This window comes from Pinus tabuliformis, chromosome 8 (assembly GCF_031772625.1).
Source record: "Pinus tabuliformis cultivar Carrire ecotype Pingquan chromosome 8, CPIR1, whole genome shotgun sequence".
NCBI classification, from domain to species: Eukaryota; Viridiplantae; Streptophyta; class Pinopsida; order Pinales; family Pinaceae; genus Pinus; species Pinus tabuliformis.
This window is the reverse complement of record NC_142294.1, coordinates 1,530,028,505-1,530,037,970: the sequence shown is the minus strand read 5'-3', so window position 1 is coordinate 1,530,037,970 and position 9,466 is coordinate 1,530,028,505. Positions and strand designations below refer to the sequence as shown.

Below are 9,466 nucleotides of genomic sequence, written 5' to 3'. Positions count from 1 at the left end.
CATCCCACCTCTGTGTTAAAATCTAGTATGTTTCATTGAATATGTATGCAGGTTTTTGTTATCTTGGAGCTAGAGAGCTGTCATCCTATCTAAGCATTAGGAAATAAATTTACAGACCTCTTTACTGGTTGCAGCTGGCCATCACAGGGTCCTATGCATATGCGGGTGTGATCAGTATTCTCCATTTCCACTTAATCCTCAAACTGTGAGTAATTGATAGTCTAAAGCCTTGTAGTCTGGGGGTGTTCACCCATGTCTGGGGTTAAGCATAGTAGAATGGTTATCTGGCTTGAATATGCATCATTTCTTTCATTTGTCCACCAATTTCCAACATTTTTGTTGAGTTTGTAATGTTCCCGAGCATCTCTGATATACAACCTAGGAGAGTTTCTTGGGGTGATAGCAATATGCCTCTATGTAGATGATCTTCTTTATACAAGAAATATGATGTTAGAAGATTTCAAAGAAGCAATTCAAACAGAGTTTGATATGATAGATCTAGGAGTCATGAAATACTTTTTAGGCACTGAAATTCACCAATCTGCTAATGGAATTTTTGTTGGTCAACAAAAATATGCCACTCATATCATCCAAAAGTTCAGAATAACCAATTGCAAACCTGCAGATACACCAATTTCTCAAGGTACAAAACTGAGCAAAGAAGATGTAGCACCACCAGTTGATTCCACATTGTATTAAAGTCTAGTTGGTAGCTTGTTATATCTCACTTCAACTAGACTTGATATTATGTTTGCAACAAGTTTTGACTCCAAGTTTATGCAATCACCTGAGATTTCTCATTCGAAGGTTGCAAAAACGATCTTAAGGTATATTGCAGGGAAAATAGACTATGGTTTGTTCTATACACATTCGGAAAATTATTCACTTTCAGGTTATACAGAAAACAGTTATGCATGGAGTTTAGATGATCGCAAAAGCACCTTAGGGTACGCTTTTCTTCTTGGAACCAATCTGATTTCATGGGCATCCAAGAAATAGTCAATCATTTCAATACCTTCTGCAGAGGCAAAATATGTAGCAGCAAATTGAGTAGCTTGTCAAGCTATGTGGTTGAGAATATTATTGAAAGATATTTCAAATATTCAGAAGGAGCCAACACCAATCTACTTTGATAACAGTTCAACAATTTCTTTATCAAAACATCATGTTTTCCACAAAAAACGCAAGCACATTGACACTTGTTTTCATTTCATCCGTGAACTTGTCAATGATGGGGACGTAGTACTTTATTTTTGTGGTTCCAAAGATCAACTAGGAGATATTTTAACAAACCCATTCAGAAAAAATGTATTTGAATTTCAAAGAGAACAACTAGGCATTATAAGTGTCTATACATGTAATAGTTGATATTAGGGGAGGATGTTGAGATATTAATCTCATTTTCAGTTAGTTGTCAGTTAGGTGTCATCACATTTGATTCTGTTGTCTGCTAGGTGTCATAGACAATTTAGTTTTACATGAGTTCTACTCCATAGATGTCAAGTTTTACTTCAGTCATTTATTATTGATGTTCCCAATGTAATCTATTTAGTCATTTTGAATATTGAGAAGAACAATCTTTGCTCCACTTTTCAGTTTCATTCTTTGTCATTAACAGGTGATGGCCACCCTATTGGTAGCTATGAAAATTTGTATGTCTTTGGATCTTAGATGAACGCATTGAAATTTATTAAGCCTAGTTGATTAAATATATGTATAGTTATTTTTTTAGAATCCGTGACTCTAACAAATGACAATAAAATTTGGAGATTCAAGATTGAATTGAGATGCCAAAGATGAAACATCAGTATGCCTATGTTTGAATGACTATAGAAGAATATTCTATTCATATCATGTATCCCTTGCTAATATAATTCATAATGCATTATTTTGTGATGTAAAAGTCATTCATGAGTTTTCATGATAAAAAGTGTTGTAGTCAAAAATGAGTTCTAGCTACATGATTTTCTTCATGAACTCTTTGTAAAATAACACACTATATTTTCTCACCAAAAAGTGCTAAGAGTGTAAGATTGAGATGGACACATCCCATATCTAGACTACTTTCCTAGATGGCAAGTACAATAGGTACCCGATTGGTTTTAGGTATTGGTGATTTATTTTATTTCCAACTAGTACAAGACAATAGTTCTTCAGGTGATGGGAGGAGCATGAACACTTTTTGAGGTGGAAGCGAGTTGGATTGTTCTCGCTTGAGAAACTAAGAGTTGATTGCAGACTAAACTATTGAAGTGGAATGATGAGATTGCAATATGAAGGATAGAGAGGTCCTTGAAATAGCTAAGATTTCTTTGGAGCTTGGTCCAAAAAAATCAGGTGACAATGTTTAGGAATTCAAGTAGCAGCAACAAAGGATGGATGATGTTGGACACATATAGGTAAAATTTTTGAATTGTATGAAATAATAATAGACTCATGACCATATGGTAATTTGATCTACACCTTGTAGTTGTAGCAAGTCTATATGGTGTGTTTTGATTTGATGTATTGTTCCTAAAGAACGTTTGAGTATATACCCACTATCTCCATGATTTGGAGTGTGTTGTATGTGCCCATATCTATGTAGCATAAAAAGGGAATATCATTGTAAGACCTAGAGAGGCATTCATACCCCTTTATCATTTGTCCCTGTTGACTTGGTAGTTCTTGTCTAGTTTAGTTTAGTAGCCTCTATTAGGGAGTTCTTTAATGCTTGGAGGAGTGGGTCATGTGTTGGTTGGATGCTCTATGAGTGGACCGTATTGTTGGTTGTAGACTCTAGGAGGTGAAGTTTTACGTTAAGGGGGAGTACATCAATAGGTTGAATGAAGCATGTACACAAGGGACATCCTAGTGAACGAGAAATTGCAACAGTTAGGTACCCATGCATTATAATGGATAGTTGTTTCTTTATAAGCCGATGGTGTAACAAAATTGCATTTAAATTTGGGTTTGATATAAATAAAATATTAAATAACTATACAAAATCTTTAAATAATATAAAATCATAATTTTTTTTTATTAAATCCCACTCATATTAAATCCAAGTTGGAAAAAAAATCTATACTGGTGTAATCAATTTGATGTAACAAAAAGCCAGTAGTTACACCAAACAGTTTACCGATCATGCTATGGTCTATACACTAAGATTTCCCCAGAATTTTTGGGCGGATTTCAATCAGAATCCATGTTGAAAAACGAAAGGAGAGACTTGAATGGCATCGCCAGTGCCAGAGACTGAGATTTATGATACGTTGATAAATTGTGTGGATAATATCACAACGCAGTGAGATTTATTTATCGAAGATATATTTTTGGTAGCGTTTAATCATTTTGGGGGCAAAGTTATAAATGTAGAACAGTTAAATCTGATTATGTTGTATTTAACTGTTTAAACAGTTTTAGTTTAGTTTGTTGGGATGTGATAAGAGTTTTTTTTTAATTAAAATGTGTTTAAATACATAAATAAAATAATTTAAAATTTCTTTACTAGTTTATCAAATTTTATAATTTATGTGTGATTTTAACCAACTTTTTTTTTCAAAATTAACATAAAAATATATGACTGATTTCCTCATTTAAATTTATAATTACAATATATCAAAAGTTAATAAAAATTATGATGGTTATGTTATTTTATGTGTGAGTCAATAACCACCGCAAATGATCACCTCTGGTGCTCTGGAGATTTGGGTAGAGCATATTGACTATCACAAGTATGAGGGTAGTGTTTTTTTGTGGAAAATTCTCTTTTTATGTTATTTTTGTTTGGGAAATAACCAAAAACACAGGTTGCCTTGGATTCCTTAAAGGCTCAATCTTGCTCTCTTATTAGCTCTTAGGCCTATTATTTTGTCAACTATGACAGCTCTATTGCTAACTATTTACCCACCGACCCACCCCAATCCCCGAAGAATGGCTCGACCAAAGGGAAAGGGCAGAGGAGGTACCAGTGACTATGCTACCTACGTGTTACCACATTGACATTGGGGTGGTGAAATTCTTCAATCTAAAACCCCAATTAATAGACATATCATCCGACCCTGTAGCTTCAATCAACACATTGACCGGCCGCATATTCCCGGAAAAATCAATGTCATCCGAGGACCATATACTCGGTCTAATCTCGCCTGCGTTTGGGGGCGTTAGTGAACTTGTCCTTCTAACTTGTCCTGATTAACCCAAATTGACCTTTTCAGAACGGTTGATGTACGATGTTTTTGAAATTTTGATAATATAATACAGTTACCTTAATCTTAACCTTAATCTTAATCTTAATCGACAAAAAAATCTCCAAGAGTGACACTATAAACTAAATGTTTTTCATAAATATTATTGTATGTTTTATTGGGTAACAATAATCCATTTCATAAATAGTATTGTAAAATTTTATTTGATTTTGGTTTTGTAAACTGGTTTGGTACCAGCAATACCAACAATCTCAATCAACCAGAGACAAATTTATTTTTAGGAAAACCAATAGAAGAGACTAAGAAAACCCATGGAAGAGACTAATTTATTTTTAGGAAAAAACAACTAAGAAAACCCATAGAATAGTTAAACAAGGCCGTGACAGGTAAACCTGCAAACACAGAACTACTACGGCGGCACCAGTACTGTTCGATGCTCCCGCATTCTGCATCATACTGATGCATTGCGCGAGATCAGTCTTACTAGCTGTCTTCTCTTCTGCTGGATCAAAGGATACGCTTTCTGATAGTCCAGAATGGCCTTCAACAAATGCCTGAACGAGAACTCTGGCCACAGAACGGGTGTCACACACAGGAACGTGAAAGAAGACTGCCATAACAGAAAGTTACTGAGCCTTATCTCCCCAGATGTTCGGATCAATAGCTGCGGCTCTCCACAGTTCGCGGTGTACAGATGACGCTCAATTTCCTCGGCCGTGACTGATGATTGAAGCCCATCAATTTCTTCTGATGCTGCACCATCTTCGTCGCTTTGGCTGAGAAAACCTTTGTCAGCGAATTCGTATTTTTCATGAACTTCAATTCTCCTGCTCACAGCGTCATGGCATAGGTTTTCTACTGCTTTGACGATTTCGTGAGTGGAAGTGTAAGGAGCGAAAATATTAAGGATGACTTTCTCATTGCCTTGGCTCATAGCCATAGCTTTTTCTGCCGCTCTCCTGACGGGCTCGGGAAGAAGGCTCAGCTCTCCCAGTATCTGCACGCGAATTCCATATTGTGTGACCATGCTTTCCTTCTCTATCAGCGCTTCCAGCTTCTCCTGCATCAGATTCATCAGCGTGGCCACCTCTTCTCTCGAGCGCTTGAAATTCTCGATGCTGAATGCGTACACGCTCACGCATTTGATGCCTAAATCATAGCAATCCCTCAAGGTATGCATGAGGGTCTCGTATCCGAATTGATGGCCGCTCGTCTTCTCCATCTGACGATGGGCTGCATATCTTCGATTGCCGTCCATGATGATCGCTACGTGTTTAGGAATGGGGCCAGCGCCTATCACCCAGATAAACCATCTCCTTAACACTTCGTATATCGCGTTTGCACTCGAGGCGATGCCTCTTGCAACAATGGATCGCAGGGCGGCCACTTCCATCTTGAAACTCTAACACTGCAATTTCTTTCACTACGCCTTTTTATGAAGACTGCACCCTCTACCGCACATAGAATTCAATATTTGCCTTCTGACGTTTTCCTTCCCAATGACGTTTTCCTTCCCAATGAAGAAAGCCCTATTTCCAACCTTATTGCATAGTAAATGCGGCTTGATATGGGTCGATATAACACGTTATAACATGCTCAGCAATGATGAGAGAGAAAAAAATAGCCACCTGTTATATCGACCCCATGTCAGATCACATTTACCATGCAATAGGGTTGAAAATAAAGCTTTCCTAAATGTGACAGCCACTCCATGACGGATTTTACGAAGTTTCTTTCAAAAATGTATCTCGTATAAATTTGGTAAGCTTTCTACTAACACTACCATTCTTTGTATATATGTTACCATTTACATGCGTTACCTAAAACTGTTTTGCTAAAACTAATATTTAAAAATGGTTTTTTTTTAATAAAAATTTATATATTCTAATAAAGTCATCTAATTATCTAATTTAATTTTTAATATGGTGTATTTTGAAAAAAAACAATTAATTTTGTTTATAAGGGGTAGCTCAAGTGGTGATGGCTGTGGAAATGAAGTCTCACCTAATCGGAGATCTTGGATTTGATTCTTGTGCTAGCCTCCCGCGAAATGGAGTGAATAACGGACATGTAAAAATTCCAAAATGAGAAGGTCCTACCAAACTTACTAAAAGAAACAATTAATTTTAATTTTCAAAAAACTAAAAATGTTATAACAAAATTTTGAAAATAGTTATTTGGCTCAAATAAATAATAAGAAAAGTCAAACTTATATTAATAATTAAACAAAATAACTAGTAATATAACTTAATTAAACTAAAAAATAATAAAAACAAATTTTATCACAAAAACAAACTAATTAATAAAATATGATTAACTAATATTGTTTATATTAACATATACACAATTTTATATGTATATAATTTTTTATTTTTTATTAATATATATATATATATATATAAATTTTTATAATTAAGTTTATTAAAATATATTTTTAATATAATAATAATTCATGTTAAATTGAAAATATAGAGAAAAACTCTAATTATGAAAAATGGAGAAATAGAAAAAATTAAAGAATTAAAAATTAGATAAAAAATAAATAAAACTAAAACAAAAAATTACTAAACAACTCCCAATAATACCTCAACTAGTCACCTTACAAATATATAAATTTATATAAGAAGAAAAACAGAATTCCTAATGTTAAACTATGGATAAAGGATAATTTTTTTTTAAACTATTTAATTTATTACTGTATCTTCATAAATTAGCGTTTTCTTTAATTTATTAATACTCCATAAACTTAAGCATACTATATGAGTCTCAACATAAAGTTTTACATTTATTTATTCATCATGTGCAATTTCACACTGTGAGTGAAAAAAGAAATGGACTTTTTCTAACACATCCAAAGACCCACTATGGATGAGTATGTTTTTATGTTGGAACCTGAGTATTATAGAGCATTCTATGCTTATTTTGGAGTCTCATTATAATCTTTTAGCATTATAGGTTTTGTATAATTTAATTCTTTATCTTAGTCTCATCATAATTTCCTAATATTCTAAATTTTATATAATTTGATTATTTATCTTAGAGTATCACATTGTAAAAATATTAATTTTTTTTTCGATTTTTTACTATTTTATTTAAATAAACTATGGCAAATATTTCTATCTAAAATATGATTAATTTTTTAATTCATTTATCAAATTATTTGTTCACCATTTCAAAAATTTAAAATTTAAATAAACACTTAATAGCAAATTTTATAAAGATCGTTATAAATAAATACCCATCAAATTGAAGCCGTCTCAAAATATCTTCAGCTCATCGTGTGACGTTTTATGAATGTTATATTTGATTTTAATGCGAGGCAAAGGGATCTGGAAATGTCAAAAAGATGGTTGGAATGTCAAAAAAGATGGTGAAAGCCACGTTAAAGTTCTTTCAATGACAGCTTTGTTAAAGTCTTTTCTTTTCATGTGAGAACATAAAGGTTCACACCACGTTAAAGTTCTTTTAATGACAGCTTTGTATTATGTGATGTTAAAGTTTTTTTTTCATGTGAGAACATAAAGGTGTTTTACTTCTTATTTTTTTAAATATTCTAAGTTATTTAATTATTTTATTTTTTAATTTAATATAATTAATTAATTTAATATATATATATATCTATATATATATATATATTTTTTTTAATTAAAGTTTGATATAAAGATGTTAGGAAAATTACTAATATTAAAATTATCTATTAAAAATTAAGATATGGTAAAATATTTGATGATGGTGATGGTTGTAACGTTTTACTTAATCTTATCATGTTAATTTTTATTAGTGCTTAATTGACTTATAATTATCAAGAAATATTGGTATATAATTTTATTCTACTGATATAAATTTTATTATTATTATTATTCAATTCGCAACTTGTCTTCTCAAATTTAATTTTGGATAGAATATGTTCTCCTCCAATTTATTCCAAATTAAATATCCATATCCAAGGTGTCTATTCAAATCTAGTTTTGAGAGGATATGGTTTTCTCCAATTTATTCCAAATCTACTTGGGAGAAGATATGGCTTTCTCCAATTTAATTCTAGATTTAGTACTCATATTTTATTCCCAAAATGTCTTCTCAAATCTATTTTCAATAAGATATGGTACGAAAAGTCAAAAATACTAAATGAAAGGATGAGGGGGTAGTCATGACATTAATGATAGGTGGTTGAGGTGGATGGAAGGAAGATACATAAAAGGGGGAGGATGATGAGAGGAGGGGGGAGATCCTTGGTCTTGGTTTTGGTTTGGAGGATTTTGTTTTGGGGGAAGGATGTAGAGAAAGAAAAGGGAGAGAATAGAGAGATAAATGAGAGAATACAAACTTGGATCTGGAGAGTGTTTGTTTAACTTGGACACACTAAACCTGGTTGGACTTGGGCTCCAAGGGCTAAGAACTTCCACAGGTTCCCTAGTTGGCTAGGAGGTAAATTCAGTCGGGTAGTCGAGAGGAGCATCCCAACACAGTTGGGAGCATCTTAACCAAGCTATTGAAACATGTATTCTTCAGTTGATTGATTACTTATGTAAATGGTTGCAATGAAATTTTTACTTGTTTAATATGTTGTAAATAAATTTTAATTGTATATTGTCATCAAATAAATTTTGAGATATAAATAAGTTATTTCCGTTTCTATTGAGTTTAAATTAAAGAAATTTAGTTTGTAGTTAGAGGACCCTATGATGGATTCTCACATATGGCATCAGAGCCTAGGTTCAAAATCTGGACCTTGAAACCAACCTACTAGCAAAAAAAACACAACAAACAACATTGCAAACAAATTTAATTATATTAGAAACCAAAATAAATTGAATTATTAAATTATTAAATGACATTGACCATAAATTTAAATGATGGAAAAATAATATTTTCCATATTTTCATCAAAATCAATATATATATATAAAATAGGCAAAATGTCACATTTACTTTTTCCCTGCAATTTGTAAAGAGCAGAATTTTACCATGGCTAGATGTAACCATGATGTAAAAAAAAAATATTATAGATATAACCGTCAACATTTTGGAAAAAAAAAAAAATCTATTGAAAAAAAAATAAATTATTAAAAAAAAACAATGGCCTTAACCAGAGAAAGTAATGTTGGTCACCGTGGCGCTACGCACGGAAACAAAGCTGTTGTTGCTTCCACCTCATAGGAAAACACTGACCTCCTGCTACTTAGAACAACATTAGACAACACTCCCAATACTTTTTCTCTATGTGGTTTCTTTTTATCCGTTGCTTCATCAATAGCATTATGACCACAAGTGTGA

At 32.6% G+C, this 9,466-nt stretch overlaps 1 pseudogene; it reads right to left on the bottom strand.

Annotated features, from left to right (window-relative positions):
• Nucleotides 1–4,557: 4,557 nt before the first annotated feature.
• On the bottom strand, nt 4,558–5,665 carry LOC149241755 (dehydrodolichyl diphosphate synthase CPT3 pseudogene; annotated as a pseudogene).
• Nucleotides 5,666–9,466: the final 3,801 nt, after the last annotated feature.